General features: G+C 37.3%; 1 protein-coding gene across 2 annotated transcripts in view; it reads right to left on the bottom strand.

Moving 5' to 3' along the window:
- LOC103144560 (leucine-rich repeat transmembrane neuronal protein 4-like) overlaps nucleotides 1-19,098 on the bottom strand; it is a 73,913-nt gene that overhangs the window by 41,327 nt on the left and 13,488 nt on the right. The gene's annotated exons all lie outside the window — the stretch shown is intronic.

The raw sequence follows: 19,098 nt of genomic DNA, 5'->3' as shown, positions 1-19,098 counted from the left end.
GGCCAGAAGGAAAATTTTAAAAACCAAGACATGAAATAAAAGAAGCCAAATGAAACCAAGGATAACGCTGGAGAGAAAAGAAGGATCTGAAAAGGACTCAATGAACTGGGTGGAAAATAAGCAGGGATGGTGATCACTGGTGGAAGAGATTAAATGGATGCAGAACAGCTGAGAGAGAGAAGCATTAAACACACTAAATTCTTCATTTTAGGTTGGAAATGTCTATTTCTTCTTTTAATAGATGTTGCACAATTTTACTAATTTTGATGAGTTTTCTCTGCATAAATGCTGGAGGATTGTACAGCTGTAGTAGACTTCCAGTAATTTAGAGATCAAAAATTATTTTATTTTCAAGAAGTTTTCAAAAGATTACTTTCTTTTTAGAGAAATTGTAATCAGTTAAAATCAGCTTCACGAAATCGGAGATTGGAAATGGGACACAGAAACTCTGATTGGTGAATTTTAAGTGAATTTTGTTCCCAGACTCCTGCAGTCACCTTTCATGTGGATTAATAAATTAAAACAAACTTGTTGTGTAAGTAGCAAAAAGGTTTTTTATTTATAGCGTGGGGCACCTGCAACACGTTTCTTGAATTCTTCACACAATAATTCTTGAAAATGAAGTTTCTTGACATTTACTCAGTATTTTATATTTTATGAGGCACAGAGCTGAAATTTGAGACGGTAGATTTCCCAGGAACCTTCCTGGAACAGGAGTAATGTCTGCTCCCACCACAATGTACTGAACGGCAAAAGCGACTTTAAATGGTTGTGATTTACAGGCTGCTGACCTCCTCCTGATTTATTTTTCTGTCCATGCAGGCAGGACACAACATATTTCACATGATTCCACCACTGTGTCCAAGCTAACAGTAAAAAATCTGCAATCATATGTTGCAGGTAAGAATTCACTGCTGCTTAGAGAACAAAAATATGCAATAGTGCTAATAAAAGTAAATACAAGAGTCTGTTAATTGAAAATATTTCTTATGATGTTCAAGTCCAGCTGTTGACCTTCTGGAAACAACTATTTTCTTGGAGACTTCAAACACAGTAGAGATCTTATTTTAATGTCCTTCAGCCTTGCAGTAAATATGCATCTAAACGGATACCGCAAAGAAGCTAGCTAGCCGGCTAGCTAGTTAGCTAGCTAGGTGGCTACTTAGATCAATCTCGATAATGAAAGAAATGCTTTTTATAGCTGCTGTTGCAAGTTTCCATAGATTCTCTGAGACTAAACTTAGGAGTTCAAACGTGTTTCTAACAGTGAAAAGTGACAAGTTTACAAAAAAACCCACAAACATTGAGTCTTTTTTTTTATTTTCCTCTATTTTCTAATCAAGAGACACTGAATGTCTCATATGTCTCAAGAGGTTCAAGTCCAGCTGCTGGTCTTCAGGAAACAATTATATTTACTTGGAGACTTCAAACACAATAGAGATCTTGTTTTAATGTGCTTTACTATCAATCTAAACGGGTACTACAGCCAACTGGCTAGCTAGTTGGCTAGCTAAATCATAATACTTTGACAACTGCTGTGTTAAGCTGTGTTTATGTTTCCATGACGTAATGCAGTTTAAACTGCCTTGTTGCTGAAATGCCAGACAAATAAACTTGATTGATTGATTCAAACTCCCCATTTTAGATATTTATTCCTCTCTTTGTTTCCTCTCTTTTCTTTAATCTCATTTTCTGGATGAAGACAAGTGAAGACTGCTTATTTCTGCATCGCAATAATTCACCTCTGGTGAAAATTATTGCTCATTTCAGCTCTTCCGCTGATAGCTCAGGGCTTTTATGAGACGCTGCCTGCGTCAGTGGCTTTTTAAACCTCTTATCAATATAAAAAATAAGGATCACAGGCACTTTATCCACCAAAACATTTTGCGAAGGTTGTAATATTTGATCAGATGAGGGCTAATGGCAGAAAAACGTCAATTGGATCCTCTGCCTCAGTCGCAGCGTAATGCAGTTAGCAGACTAGGTGAGGACAGGGGTCCTTTAACTTAACATGAGATGGAAATTGGATACTTTTCACCCAAAGCTTCCCATTCTGTCAAAAACTGTAAATGGCGAGGTCAAGAAGTGAAGACACACTCGTCTCAAGAAATCCCTTAAAACGTGGTTTATTCATAATGCTGTGGAGAGGCTTGCCACAGTGAAGACAGGTGAAGTTTTCAGTTCTGACACCAAATAGTAACACCATCTGCGGTGATTTCCCACAGTGTGAACTGTGCTTTTCAAGCTGAATCAATGTCAGCAAAAAAATACACTCCAAGAACCCTGGGCACCTTGAGAGAAATCATCCAGGACGTAATGTTCATGCGGATGCGTTTCTGGGGAAGGTCAAAGTTTCAGCAATCACAGAGCTGGAGGGAAGACATCACTAGAGCTGACAAAAATGTCAAAAATTCATCCGTCTCGCAGCTAAAATGACATGAGCAGCAATTAAGCAATGGATGGATAGAGCTGGCAGAACCGTCACACAAAAAGAAAGCTACAGCAGGAAATGATGCAGGGCTGAAACATAAAGATAAAACAATCAGATTCTAAAAAAGAGGCTTGGTAACATTTTATTTTGAAGGGGCGTACATAAGACTGACATAATAGTCATAAAGGTGATAAAACACCTGCTATGAACACGAAGGTGTCTTCATAAGTGGTTATGACTGTCATTCGGTTAATAATTACACTTTTAATGGATTTTTAGTGCAACTTTGCAACAAAAGTGTCATTATTTACCGTTTAAAGCAAAGTTGACAGTTAAAACTACCAACTTTACGAGAATGCCGTACATTCAGCTACAACAATGAATACTGCAATAGACATGTGATCAATATCAATAGATAATATATCTGATAGAATATTCATTAAATTCACTGAACTCCGATCCAGAACCGCGCAGCATTCTGGAAAGGCTTTGCCAACATCAAGGCAAGTTAAGCAACGCTGGTTAACAGCTCAACCTTTCTTCAGGTGACATATTTATATAGTAAATCTAATTACAATCATAACATTTCTTTAAAACTCAACTTTAATAATCAGAAACTTGTAAAAACATCAACTCTTCTTCAGAAATTTAACTTTGTCTCATAAGCAGATGCTTTTATTTTTTTTTTTTTTTTTTTTTATATATTTATTTTATTTTTGACACTTTTTGCAGAAAAGAATAGACAAAAAGACACACATTGTTTTATTTTACTCATTTATGTATGTATTTATTTAACTTTTGTTTTGTACTTTGTAGATTATCAATATCTGTAGTTATTCTTTAATTTTTCCTATAAAAGTAAAGATATTGTGTTAAAGATCCTCTATTTGAAGTAAAAAGAGGATCTTTTGATTGATGGAATCAACAAACTCACTAATTCTTCGGTTACCTAGCAACAACCTGCAGAGTAACTTGTGGTTGCCTAGCAACAACCTTAAGTAACTTGTGCACCCAAAATACTAGCAAACAATCTCAAACACTACCAGGCAAAGAGAGTAGCAGGGAGTGTGGTGTGGCCCCCTCCCCACCTGTTGCTGCTCACATTCCTAAATTCTTTTTTGTTTGTTTGCTTGTGTAAATCTTCTAGGTTTATATTTTTACAGTTGGTTTTCCACTGCAAGAGAAAAGCATAAGCATCAGAAAGCGTCTTGTTATATTTTTTAGACTTGATATATAAGCTTCCACTTTCCTTTGTCAACCTTTAGTGACCTTCACATTAAAAATGCTGAAGATTCGAGCATTAAGGCTAAATGCACAAAAAATAATTATACCACTGGCCTGAGATTTAATTGTTTGACCTATTTTATGATGGCTACAGTTCAACAATTTCATTTTTATAATGATTTCTGAGTAATATCATCACATCTGACCATGGATGGCTTCAACTCTCGTGTCCCATTGTGGAGGCGCATGCAGCTTCCAGGAAATACGAGTACAGATATTATGATGCACAATGTGTATTTTTGTGGAAAATATTCTGTTATTATGGTTTATATAAACACTTTGTGTCATCTTGTGGTCTCTAAACAACTAAAATGCTGCTTTTACTGTGTATTTCAACAATGAAACCCATTTAAGCACTGGTGGTGACACATGCAGAGTAAATACATTCTAAAAAGAAATAATTAAAGTGGTTTACTCTTAATCTTGAATGAAACATCTGCTTAAAGTGTTTAGAAATTTCTACAAGATTAATGCAAAAACTAACTGCACAATTTCTGGGACAGAAATCCAAACAACAGGGGTGCCATGGCTGAACAGTGCAGCCATCTGGACTGCAAGATCTGCAAATTAAACCTGACAGACACCAAGTCCTCACACGACCGTTTGGTACAGATCCTGCCTGATGCAGGACAGAGCCGACATGTTAAAAAGCACAACAGTCCTATTCTAACGGCAACATTAGCACACAGATGAGCTCCTAATTGGTGTTTAATGAAACTATGTAAATGTTTTGCTGTTCACATGACCTGGTTTTTCCAGAAATCTGAAATGTGTGGAACGCAGATGAGCTACGATGAAATGGTTTAGATCAGGGGTATTAAACTCATTTTCGTTTTGGGCCAAATCAAGATCCCGAATGCTCTTAAAGGGCCGGTTGTGCCAGAATGTATTGATAAACCTGTTAAAATATCAATGAATTCTTAAAATTAAATAATATTATTGAACGTCTTTTCAGTCCCTCCAGGATTTTGTAATTTTTCTTGTGATTTTTTGCAATAAAAATCAAAGTGTTTGTGGTATTAATTTGGAAATATTTGCAATATTTGCACTTATTTATGGCGGTAAATGCAACTCACTGTATGAACTATAATCTGACATCAGTTAAGGCAGAGGAAGCTGTTTACTACAAGTAAAGTTTTTGACAGAAAAATCCACAATAAACTCCCAATAATGTATTAGTGCAAAAAAGTGCGGGGATTTGTTGATTTTGTGTGAATTTCCATGATAATTCTCAGGAACCTGGAGGGACTGACTGATATAATTTCGCAGTAAACAGATAGAAAATGCATTAATTTGATAGAAAACATAATATTTAAGCACATTTACTGTTTAGTCTAGAACCTAGAGGGCCACATAGAAAGCTGCAGCAGGCCGGATTTGGCCCACGGGCCTCGAGTTTGACACATGGTTCAGATCGATGTTTATTCAGCTGACTGAATGGCCCAGTCCAGGAGAGTCGGTTCAATTGGTGATCAAAGTTGTACAATTTGTTAAATTTTCAGCTGCTGCAGTTTGAAAAACGTGTTCTTCCCCCTCGCCAGTGGTGGCGCTGCACCAAGAAAAACTGAAGGAAGCGACACAAAAACCTCTGATGAAGAAAACCTTCTTCACATAACGTAACCACTTCCACACTTGTTTTGGTTGTATTTACCCAGAATTCATTGTGCTTTCTGCTTTGCGCAGTCTCTGGTCCGCTTGGCGTTCACATTTGCATTAAAACCACACCAGAGTTCACTTCATCCAAACCAAGGCTGAGGTTTGTAGATGAACCAGAGTTTGTTTGTTGACTTGGATTACGTATTCACGGCTCCACAAACGAACCAGACTAGAGAATGGACAAGCGGAAACTGCATCTCCAAAGTATTGACTGTAGGAGGCGCTACTTTGTTCCGCTCCATCACATAAAATCCTAACAAACATTAAATGTTGTGGCTGTAACATGAACAGCATGTGGTAAACTGTGCAGGCTCCTTTTTGATATAAGTCACTGTTTTTACTTTAAGCTGGAAGAGGTAACCCTCTGAAAAGTTTTTTTTTTTACCCGTCACAGAATCAAATGTACGGGTGCAAAAAGGCGATCATTCAGCGACGGCATCAACACGTTCAGTCGCTGTCCAAACGATGGAGAGCAGCATCAACAAGGTGAGGAGTGTCAGCTAAAATTTAGCCAAGATATGTTTTCAAAGCAATTTGTCTGTCTTCTTGTCCGGAAAATGACACAACAAAAAAACAAAAGCAGGAGTTGATGAAACTCTGCAGAGGTGAATTATGGGTAAACTGAGGAAAACTCAATTTCTGGTCCAGCTCAAAGTCACACTTCATAAAATTTGCACAGAAAGCTGGAAAATCTTCTCGCTCTGGTTTGTTTTATAGTTTCTTTTTTTGTTGTTTACAATTTCAAAAGACATTTTGTGGTTCTCACATCTCCTGTTTGTAAATTTCTTTATTCTCACTAGTAAAGATTTTCTTCTCAAGGGAACCTTTTTCTCTTGCCTGAGGCTGAAAGTCTCCTCATGTATTAAACAACTGATGAATTTACCATTCACTTTTCTTACAAATGGGTTCCTAAAATGTTCTGTGACGGGATTAAAATGACATATACACAAAAACATCATAATTCACTATTTACTACTGAAAAGTAAGACGCTAAGCTAAAGATACAGAAGATATTTAGGTAAAAACACGTAAATCTCTTGTGGGAAAGTAAAATTTACCACCTCAATGGTGTATGTTTTGTACAATCCAAACCAATAAGTAGGCTCTGTAAGCAGAGCTGCAGCAGGAATGCTGCATATTATTTGAGCTGTGTGGGTTTTTACAATCCCATCTGATAAGAGATGGTAAAGCTACAGAACCAGGGGAAAACGGTCTGGGTATTCAGAATATACGTCGACCCAAAAGTGAACTTCCATAAATAAACCTGGCACAAGAAAGGAAGGACATTACTGTTCGTTGGCTGGATTATTTCTTTTTTGTCGCGATTATTCCTGGTAATAAATCTTAAACTGGCTATTTCCCTTTCAATGTCCAGCGCCACATTTGGAGGAAAAATGGTTTTGTGGGCTGAGCAGCAGAGTTGAGTGTGTGGGTTGTTGTGTGTATGAACAACTAGCCAAATCCTCTCTGCTAATGCCAAACTGTTTATTCTGCTGTTGACTTCTGGTTGGCGTCAGTCACCTTTACTGGATGATACAAGTTTGGACAAACAAGACAAGCTAGCAGTTTAGTAACTGGTTCTACCTAAATCTCATCTTGAGATATTTCCGTCACACTAGAAGACCATTTCCATTTCAATTAGCATTCTGTTCTCCACACTTTGACCTTATGATCCAAATGCCATCGGCAGAATCTGAACGCTGAACTAAACATTCTTCCACATGTTCATCGCATCAGTCTTTGCTGCAACCAAACATTTCATAATCCGAAGCAGCAAACTGCAAAATCTAAACTGTGTAAGACTAAAGAAACTACCAGCATTTGTTAAATTTAGCTTGAATTCACATTTTGATGAATATCTGCTTCTGAGCTGTTGTTGTGTTACAACACGATCAGAAGCCCTAAATAAAAGAACGGTTGAAAATGACACTGGACAGTTCTCCGGAGTCGCCGCGCCTCCCCCAGGCTACAACTCTGGTATTTGAGCAAAATGTCAAGAACTTATCAATGTACTTGCAGAAACGAAACATTAAATTGTTAATTAAAACATGGTAAAGTGATTCCTGAGGCTGTGCTTTAAAGGAACAATACGTTTCTACAGTAAATTGTAAAGTTGCGGAAGATGTCAAAGGTCAAATATAAAAGTATATGTCCACAATATTACTACAAGTAATTAATCTCATCATGAGATTAGTATACTCTCTATAAAATCTGATTGATGGCAGATTATAATTTTTTAGTTAATTAGTTTGTCAATTATAAGTAGAGATCATTACGCTGGGAAACCAACATTTTATTACCAAATATTTCCTAAACAGCTTACTGCATCTTTGTTCTCCCTGAAGGATTTAAAGCCATTATTTATGTTTTCCAGGTGATTATTCACATGAAACTTGTTGTGGTGTAAGCTCTGCACTGGTGGCAACATCCTCAAACAAAACTCTTTATGTCCAGGTAAGGCTCCCCAGTTCTTTCCAAATGAAAAAATGTGTGAAAAATTGAAGCTTTTCCACATTTTAACCTCATTTTCACTCGGTTTAGATTCAGGGCAGTGTTTTCTTTTCTACAGCCATGTTGTTGTATTTCAGTTCAGATGAGCCTCTCTCCCTTCAACATCAAGACATTTGTATTCATTTGCAGCATTCTAAGTAATAGTGTCCTGCAAAGTGACGACTGATGGCCGTTTTCTTTCCCTTGCAGCCAATCACTGCTCAGACTGAGTGATTTCAGCCGGTTTAAGCTTTCAAGGTACATCACGATTTTAAAAATCAACCTTCTGCCAGTCAGTTGGCTAAAACAAAGCTTCTACAGTTTACCTTTTTCTCAAACAAAACATAAATTTGGCTAGCATTTACAATCTACTAGCCAGTAGTTTGCCAAATAGCTGATTGCAGGCTGGCCTGAGCTGACAGCCTGACTAATTCACCAGCTATTTTGCTCCAAGTTTTACTCTATAAACAGCAAAAACAAGTAATTATTTGGAAATTACAACCAAGTGTAGTTGGTGTTTTGTTCTGCAAGACTCTGCATAAAAAATGTGGCTAAAGTTCTCAATATGTCTTTTACACATGGCAGCAGATGCAGCGATTGATTCGACGTGTAAATTTGTTGATTTATACAATTCCAACATGTGTGTAGCATAAAATAACCGTGTGTGTGTGTGTGTGTGTGTGCAGAGAGATCATACTGCAACAAGATGTGACGACTACAGTGGAAAACACTCGAACACCTTAAGCTTCCCACTGGACTATCTTACAACTGTGACATTTGAATAAAATGTCAAGAAAATTTTCTTCTGCGGCAGAGAAGATGAGGCGGTTAGTATTCAGCTAAACGTTCCTGATTTAAAATCCTAAAATGTTCTCTACAGATTATTAGGCTTATTTATGAAAAAGAAAAACTTAACTTATTGCAGTTCTTTAATTTAAAAGGTGAAACTCATTTGGTATGTAGGTTCATTCCACACAAATGTTGATTTCTGATTAATTGCATGCATTTTTAGCATCTATATCTGTTTAGCTGTGACTGTAGTTTTTTTAACCCTTTACGCAGCAGCCCAGTTTCGATTTTTATTAATATTACTAATGTCTTCCTTTTGCTGCTGAGATGCTGAAATTTACCCACTGAGTTACAAAATAAAGGTCTGTCCTTTTCTATTGTTTGTATTGTATTGATTATGGCTTATAGCCAATAAAAATCCACAATTAAGCTTGTAAGAAAATTAAACTATTGCATAAGACTAATATGAAAAAATCATTTTTGATTCAGAAATGTTATGAATAAATATGAGAACGAGCGGTGACCTGATAGAGATATGGCAAACAGTCAATAACACAATCCTTAGGCCACAAAAGGTCGTTGCTAAGAAAGCTGATGTCTTTATACCAGGATGCTAATGGAAAGTTGAGTGGAAGGAAAAGTCCGTTCTATGACTTAGTGAAGATTACATTTGGACCACTGATAAAAAACTAAGTCACATTTTCTGCAATAGTTTAAAAGTTTGCTCAGCTTTTGTGTGATGATTTGATGGAAACAAATTATGAAGAATCGTCACAGTAGCGAAGATTTTGAACATTTTTATTGGTCTTCTGTGACATGTTTTTTTTTTGTTTTGTTTTTTTGGAGAAACATAATTCTGGGGGTTTCACATAACATCTTTTAAATGCTTTATTTTTTTGAACAAAAATGTCCCAATCATAAAGTCTGCACTTTTCTCCTCTGCAATTTTTTCCTTTTACTAAACTTCCCATTCAATGTTTTTTTGCATGTAGCCCTCTGCTGAAGAAATGAGTCAAAGGTTTTCCTCATGATATCAGAAGTTATAACAAAGCATCTTCTATCTTAGCAGTAAGCTTTGATGATGTAACTGAACAGAAATAAACCAAATTTATGCACTTTTTGACTTCAAAATTCCTATTTTCGAGGATATTCCTTAGGTAAAAAGAGGACATCTTAGCAAAAAAAGAATTGCACCAAGAAGAAAAGCAGCTGAAGGGGAAAACTGGAGGTAAATGAGGTGTGATGGCGAGTATATGATGAACAGAACGTGAACACGGGAGCTATAAATAAATCCCAGAAGTCCTCCAAGCCATGGCTGCACTGCCACTTCCATCACTTCCAATAACCGCTCCGCTAACACACCCAGATATCCACCATCACAACTTCATCTCATCAGTGCTAATCTAAATAAACTAGCCCGTTCCGAGATAAAGGGAATTTTAACCAAACTCTCGCTACGTTTTTGCTTTTTTTCCTTCTGTTTTTTGTGTGTGTCAGTGACAGCAGGGGGGTTATTCACATTGATTTTAGATGACTGGAAACTCCAGGCTGCACACCCACAGAGCGCTCAGCCACTGGTTCTCTGACGCCTCCACATGACAGCACCTTTAAATTAGGACACATCGGTTCGCCATGGATTTCTGTGTAGAATAATAACGACCGGCTGAATATCTGCACACCGGGGACCAAGCAGGACCTCAACTCAACACGGATTGATCAGCCCATCATTAAATGTGCAGGGATGACTCAGCTTTTTCACTTTTATTCCTTCATTTTTCCTTGTTGTTAGAATTTAACACAGGAATTAGGAGGACGGGGTGTTGAATACGGCCAACCGAAGAGCAGATGTGATCCGTTTACCTGGTTCCCTTCATCTTAGTAGAGCGGGACCAATCGGAGCCGAAGGCTTTCATAGATTTCGTACTCTGCTCCTTCTTACATCTGGGATGTGTGAACAACAATGTAAACAACTATCAGGAGCCGAAATCAAAACGAGCCCCAAAGAAATGAGGAAAATTAACCGAAACATTTAAAACAGCCGGAGGGATTTGAAGGATTTAGCTGAAAAGCTCAGCTGAGTTAAAAACAGCTTTCGATTATCTGAAGACTTTTTACTGTTTTATGTGTACAAGTACGATAAATTGTCCCAGAAATTATTGCGATAAACAATAATGTCGTTGTTTTGAGACCATTTTCAAGTAATAATAGCAATGCAAAACCACATTCTCAAAGATTAATAAACTTAACACAGGTAAGTGGAAAACAATTTAAATATCCAAAAAAACTAACAAAAAAAAAAAAAACAGAAACTAATAAAATTAATAAAATCTCTCTAAACAAAATTTAGAGACACCAAACCATCAGACTGAAAAGTTTTATTGTTCCGTTTTTGGTAGAAAGAGAAAAAAAAAATCTGGCAAATGGAAATTATTGAGATTGTTCTAGTTTATTATGTGATTGTTTTTTTTTATTGCAATACAGCTGTTTAATAAATGCTTTTATTTGCAGATTTATTAAAAGTATTCATTCACCTTGAACTTTTTTCCACATCTTAAAGCATTAAACCACAATCTTCACTGTATTTTAGTGTAGTTTTAAATTAAAGACCAAAGCAAAACGGCTTCAGGCTTCACGGTGTGTGTGTGTGTGTGTGTGTGTGTGTGTGTGTGTGTTAAATGGCCTCTTCATCATGCCATTCAGTTTGGTCAAGGCCTGATAACGAGTCCTTCATTTAATTCAGGAGCAGAGACGCATCCAATACCTGGAGGACAGGTATTCCAGCAGGGTTCAGTGTGAATGGATGAATATTCATTCATCATAAAACTCATTAACAAAAAGTAGTAGAAACATAAATGGCAAAAATATATATATATAAGTTTAATAGCAAGTTGTCAACTGACAATTTGTTTTTTTTATAGAAAATTATGACAAAAACGTGAAATGAAATAGTTACATTTGCTTAAAGCTGCAGTAGATAACTTATTTTTATTAATTTCTTCTACATATGTGATAAAATCATTATGTCCTGACAGTAGAATATGAGACACATTTATAGATTTTAACTGTCTCATAAAGAAACAGTGTCACGTTTAACCAATAATAAAAATAAATAAATAAAAAATTAATATAAGCTTCATATTGCAGCTTTAAGGTTTCCATCTGAATCTGGAACATAAAAAAGTTTTTTTGTATTCCATCTTCTGGTTTCAGCGAAACCTTGAGAGTGAGAAACATTTTGGTGAGTGACTAAACTGAGTTACTAAAAGTATTTGCCAGAAAAAGAACAGGCTGCTTCATTCAGTGAGTCAGTTGCAGACTGTTGCTGCAGATCGTGGTGACATGGACTCGGTGGCGCAGATAGACAACATCCTGTGCCCTTTTTTGGAAAAAGCAACATAAGACACAAAAAGGTCTCAAGTTAAAAACAAACTGCATGTTATCGTTTACTTGTTTACATCGGGAAATGTTGCACAATCACACAACAAATAGTAAAAAGACGATTCTTTGTCGTGCTAACATGAGCGCGGCAGAACAACTCCGTTAGCTAAATGAAGCCTGGAGATGCAGCTACTGTTAATTTAGGGCAGTGAATGACTGCAAAGGGAAAAATAACACAGAAAAATTGTTAAAGAACAACTCAAAACCACTTTTTTTTCCTGCTCTCTGTTGGGTACGCTACACACAAACCCGTTGCTATAGCAACTGACAACAGCACACTCGGTATGTTACAGTAGTATATTTCTAGGCTTGATGTTTATTTTGCAATTATTAATAAATGATCACTGCGGTAGATTAGCTACTGATGCTATTAGCTAAGCTAACATTGATTAGCTAATTTAAACTCCTGCTCTACTGATGATCTGCCAGACTTGTTGTGTTTAGGTTGCCTTTTCTTTAACTGAACTGAAACACACAGAATTCCACAGCACATCTACATGCTACGGTTGTCATAGTCAAGCTAGCATAACTTTACTTCCCTCTCCCACGCTATTTTTTTTCTTAAAACTGTTGACAATTAGTGGCAAAGCACTGCGACTCTTTTTCTTTTATATATCAGAAGTAAATTTAAGATTTAGCGCATTATGTAGACAACGTAACAGCTAAAACCAATGCTAATCATTGTTAGCCATCAGAAAGATGAAGGTCCATTGTTTCCTACCATCTATTAAAACTGAACAGAATTTCATAAAAACTAATCTAATCTAAATAGAAAAATGCTATCCCAAAATAACCCTGCTTTCATTTAATTCTAGTTTAGGGACATGTAATGCAACAGCATAGTTAATGCTGGCTTACAACGGTAGCTAACACTGTGTTGCTCTTAAACCAGAGGAATATTCAATGAAGAATAAACATACGAAACAGGAGGAGGAAAACTACAGGCTTTTATTGCGTACAGAAATTAAAGCTGAGGCTGGATTTGCATCTGTTGTGAGCAATAAATATCAATTAAAACCCAGAGCTTCTGTGCTCCACTTTCCTCAGGGCCCAATTACTCCCAAGAGAAAAGTTAGACTCTGAGCTTACACATTAAATGTCAACCAGAATTGGCTGAAAAACGAGGAACACATGAAATGTTATTACATAGAATATATAAGCATATCTTTTCCCCCAGCTACAGCCTTTAAGGTCAGATTCCAGAGGAAAACTTCCCTAAAATGACTGTAAAAAGTGAAGTGGCTCCTCCCCTCAGGACACAGCGCTCTGGCACACCCAACAAAGTCAGCTGTCGTCCTCCTTGGCCGAACGTCAACTTGGTATTTCATCTGAAAGCACCGATGCAAAAGCTATTACCCAGAGTGGCCATGTCGATTGGCCAGCGGTGGTATGGCCACACACTGGGGCACTTCAGGGAGATGAAAAGTGTCCAAAAAAAGTAAATATGCTTTCTATTTCTAATTAGATCGGCCACATTACCAGTGGGTAATGCATATTATAAAAGGAGAGGTGCTATGGCAAGACCTGAAGGTGGCTAGCTTAATAGTAAAATTAACTTTCATGTGACACCAAGCCAGAAATTTTAATATAAGGAGAAAAAAAAGTCTTCTATTGATTAAAAAAAAGGAGTATTACATATTTAAATATCATATAAAGCACAAATGGTTGTCATGACTACTCATGTTAGGGTGAGTATGAAAAGTATCCACATGTGCAAAATAATGAGCCTGAGATTAACCATTTTGGACATTTTTCTGCTCTAATGTCTAAAATGTGGCCTTGCTGCAGGCCTGTCTCTCTCGCCAATCGTTTTCTTGACTTTTTTCGTTTGGACAGAAGATGTTTTTTGCTAGTGTCACTATTGTCTTATGTTTTATTCAGTTGGCTATGACTGTTGCCTTCTTTCTCCGGAGCGATACCTTTTAAAAATTTGATCTGTGTGGAAGCTGGCCAAGGCTGTAGCTATGAAAGGCTGCTTAGTAAATGTCAGGAAACCCCTGAGTCATACATAACATGAGTTTGAATGTGATAGTTGATTCTGATCGCCGCCAGATATGGACCTCCTGCATGGTATTGTTTATATACGGAAATTTTGCACAAGCGCACAACGCTGGAAGGGTAAAAAGACGATTCTTTTACATGCCGTTCATAGCCACAATTCTGCGGTAGAAAAATACCGATAAAATTAAACCTGGAGATACTAGTTATTATTAATTTAGTTCAGTGCGCCGCAAAAAAGGAAAAATAGCACAGAAAACCTGTTTAATAACTCAAAACCACCATTTTTTCCCTCGCTTTCTGTGTTGGCTAACTTACATGCAGACCCATTTTCATAGCAACTGGCAACAACACCGCTTTGTGTTTCAGGATTCAACACACACACACACACACACACACACACACACACAAAAACAGACATTTCCCACACAAAGAACAGAACATTCAGTCCGTTATGTTTTTAGCCTTGATGTTTATTTTGCAATTATTAATAAGTAATCGCTGTGGTAGATTAGCTACTGCTGCTATTAGCTAAGCTAACACAGCGGTGGTTGATAAGCTAATTTAAAAACCTGCTCAACTGATGATCTGTCAGAGGAGTTGGTGTGTAGGTCTTTTTTTATTATTATTTTTTAACTGAACCAAAATACACCAAATTCCACAGCACAGCTACATGCAACAGATGTCATAGTCAAGCTAGCATAACAGACCTACTTACCTCTCAATTCCTATTGGTTTCTGACTTAAAACTTTTTCCTGACCTTGTCTAGTTGTTGCAGTGTTGGCAATTAGTAGCAAAGAACTGCGTCCATTTTTCCTTTATAAGAATTATTGTCTTTTTTAAATTTGGTAAATCCAATTTTTTTTTTTTTTTTTTTTTTAGAGATGCACGATATATCAGTACCAACATTGGTATAGATCAGGGGTCCCCAAACTTTTTCCTGCGAGGGCCACATAGCTGTTCCTTTCTCTGGTCGGGGGCCGGTCAAATTCTTGTCGACGGGGGCGGGGGGGTATTGGGGCGACTACACATTCGCGCTTTTAGATAGATTTTTACCCAGAATGCAAATGGAAAAAACCGTGAGTGAAACGTTGACTGGGACTGACGAGTATATATTCCATTGAGGGAAAGTTAGTTTCACATCTGCTCAAGAGCTCCCCTGGTGGTTGAAGAAAATTCCACATATAAACCAGAAAATACAATATATGAAAAAAAACACTGAATGCTCTCTGGTATGAGGAGGCGGGCCGGATCCGGCATAGTTCAGGGGGCCGGACCAAATGACGTGGCGGGCCAGATCCGGCCCGCGGGCCGTAGTTTGGGGACCCCTGGTATAGATCAATATAAGTCGTTTTAACATGTCAGTATCAGAACGATGAATAAAACTGAGTCAATATTAATATTTGATATGATTTTCCATCTTGTTGCCATTTTGTTTCTGGAAAACAAAGGAAGAAAGTTGGTCACATGACGGCGCCGAAAGCGTATTAAAATACATATAATATATTCAATGTCAGTAAACATCGATTATTATCAGTCATAACAGCAATCGGCTCAGATTTTCATATCAGTGCATCCTGAATTTTATTACCTTGTAACTGCTGAAATTTTTAAGCAAAATATGTTTTAATCAATAAAATTGGTATTATGTGATGGATTTTGAGTGACCTACAGTTACAAACTTAATAAAATCCCATTTGCTGCTACAGCTCTCATCCCCTCTGACAAGAGCCAAGGGGTTTCAAATGTGTGATGCATGCAAAGACCTGGGTCAGCAAAAAACCCAGAGTACTCCAGCCTGTATTACTGAGCGACTTCATTCAGATTCAACACATCTGGAGACAAAACCCAAAGCTTAAACTGTCATGATTTATCAGCAGCCAGCATCACAAATTGAAATTAACTACCTTTTTCGCATTCATATTCATTCTTATACATCCATAAATTTCGTTTTGGAACAATAAAAAGCTTCTTTTATTAAAACTTGGACTGCACAAACGGCAGGAGAAGCCAGTCCTAAATACACGCTGTTCCGAACATCAGAAACAAGATTGGAAAAGTGGAGCACGGATGGTTAATCACTGCAGGAATGGCAAAAATACAGCTTAAATGGGGCAGTAACCATTAAAAATTGAAATGAAATGAGAAGTCAATTCTGTTAGCTCAGTTTTTCTGTCTGTCTGGAGTAGTGGAGGAATGTAGCAACCACAGTCAACTAAATCTGCTCAGGCAGATCCAAGGGAAACGAATGAGAACAGACAGAGCTGCTCCTGCTGGGACTTTATACCCAAGCCTGACAAAAATAAAACTCAATAAATTACACATTTTTTCTCTAAGGTTTCTTGTTCTTTTGGGTTTGCTCCTGACTTCTGCTGTTCCACTAATTATCAGCTGGTAATGACATTTCATACAATGGAAACGGTGAACCTGGAAACACTTGACATTCAGTTTCAGGTCCTCAGCTACTTGCTAATAGGAAACCTAATTTGCTGAAAAATTACAATAAGGGTAAATGTAGAGAGAGAACTGGTGGAGGTACCAAACTGTTTTCTAATGAGCGGCTCAAAAAGTCCTGGTAGGGTGCAAAGATTTAATGATGGCAGCCGAACAAATCAGGTTTTCAACACTTTCAGGTCCTTTTTTGATGTTTACATTTTCAACTTTGCATCGGTTTTGTTGAACTTTTTGAAACTTTTAGTTGGCTAGTTTTGTCTTCATAAGCACAAATGCCTGGGTACCTTTGTTGGTGTTTCCACTACAAACTGGAGGTAATTGCGCAAACGCATTAAAAACGGTTCCAACAGAAGGAAAAGAAAACGATCGACAGGAACAGAGCCAACACTGCAAAAACACAAAATCTTAAGTATTTTTTTTTTCGTTTCTAGTACAAATATGTTATTACACTTGGAATAAAGTAACTTTTCAGCAGGGGCTTGTTTAAAGTCAATAATTTCTTAATTTTGATTAAGAAGTTCTAGTTCCATTGGTAGAATGTTCCGCTGCGCCGTAACCTAGCAACCCAAGCCCGTCACCTAGCAACCTCAGCCAAGCCAAGCCCGTCACCTAGCAACCCAGTTCTAGTTCCACTGGCTTATTACAGTGGAACTGTAATAAGCCAGTAACAAGACAATTTTCCCATGTTATAAGCGAAACAATCTGCCAGTGGAACTAGAACTTTTTCATCAATATTAATAAATTACTGACTTTAAACAAGCTCCTCCATATTGCTGAAAAGTTACTTTTAAGTTAGAACACTTGAAAAAAGACAAAACTAAGATATTTTCGTTACAAACGAGGCCAAAATGACTTGGTGAAATTCGGTGTTCTTGCAGTGAATTTGTTTTCTGAAACATTCCTCAGACATTGTTTAGTTTAACGCCTTGAAGAAGCTTTGATAACTTTGAAAACAATTCATTTCCTTTTGGGACTAGGAATATTTTTTAACCGGATTAAGCAGACCTTAATGTAATTATTACAGACTGAGGTCATTTCTGTATGAATCCATCCAAATGGTGACATTTTGGATTCAAATCCTGTGATTGAACAGTAAGTAAAGATTGCTCCGAAGTGGCAAATAATTCAATACTTTGATTTGTTTGCTAAAGAAAGAGATAGTGCAGATTATAGAGTGATTCAGAGAATAATAAACTAAATCAGCTCTCTGAATCAGTTCAAAACTCAGATGGTTTATTCACCATTTATGCTGAAAGTGTAATTTATCATGTGTGCTGTGATAAAAAATATCAGCTTGCAAATTCACCGGACAGCTGTGGGTGAAACAAAGAAAAACTGAACAAAAATAAATGTTTCTGTATCAATCTCAGCATCCTTGGTCTGTAATCTTTTTCTAGTCGGCTCATTTTAAGCCGTCAGCGCTCTTCGCTGTTCTATTTGTAAGCTACAGAAGGAAAATGGGGGTGGAGAGGAGAGTCAAACTTAATATGGCTGCAAACTGGCAACCCAAGTTCCCGAAGTGAGTCGCTGCCCAAAGTGAGTCACACCAACAGGAGCACAGAAAGCGTGGGCCAGACGGTGAGAGATATGAAACTCCAGCCATCTTTAAAATAACAAGCTGGACAAAGTAACACGGGGAATTATTCTAAATTTTATTCACAGATTTGTTGTGTTTTTTATTTACTTTTAGTGCAACTTTGCACTCCACCATTTCTATGCCAGGTGTTTGGTCATGTTTATGACAGCATCATGTCAGTCTTAATAAAGTGTTACCAAAACAATAAACATCATTGTTTCAAATGAAGCAAAAAGAATCAGTTCAAACAAGGACAGCATGAAGGCCAGAGCAGGAAAACGTCTTTCCGTCTTCCGACCTTTATCTGCAGCGGATTCTCTCCCAGGCTGATGACCCACTCTGTTTACGATCCAGAGGCGTGCTCAGATGTAAAAACGGGTATATTAGTTTTTATGAAACAACCCTCTGAAGCATAAAGCAGCACCTCCAGAAACTTCTCAAACCATTTATTACCCATCTGTGCTACTGGAAGCCCATTACTCATTCTAAAAAGGAGAGAGATGGGCCTCAACCATGGACACATTACCAGTCCAATAAATGAATTTCATTAAAGTGCGCCAGCACACCTACAGTAATTTTGGTAAGTACAAACACTTAGACATTCGTGTTATTGAGCTGTGGAAGGAAAGCCACATGAGCTCAGGAAGAAAATGTAAACCACGACTCAGTAGCTACTCACATAACCCACAATTTAAAAGAGAAACAGGGAATCTGTCAAAAATAATCCAAACTTTAATAAGACGTATGTCCTGCAAATGTCAACTTAAAAATGCATTTAATAGAAGGAAAAGTAACCAAAAAAACCCTGAGCTGTATGAAAGAGAGCATCCTCCATTTATTACTTTCAGACACACCTTGGGATTTAATTTCAGCGTTGGATCACAAATGCCACCAATTAAAATGGATCTGATGAATCTGAAACAAAGTTCAGCTGCTCTTGTGAGGATTTCCTTAAAGTTTCAACTTATAGGACAATAAATA

Source organism: Poecilia formosa, unplaced genomic scaffold (assembly GCF_000485575.1).
Source record: "Poecilia formosa unplaced genomic scaffold, Poecilia_formosa-5.1.2 Scaffold129, whole genome shotgun sequence".
NCBI classification, from domain to species: domain Eukaryota; kingdom Metazoa; phylum Chordata; class Actinopteri; order Cyprinodontiformes; family Poeciliidae; genus Poecilia; species Poecilia formosa.
The sequence above is the reverse complement of the archived record's forward strand: the minus strand, read 5'-3'. Positions and strand labels throughout refer to the sequence as shown.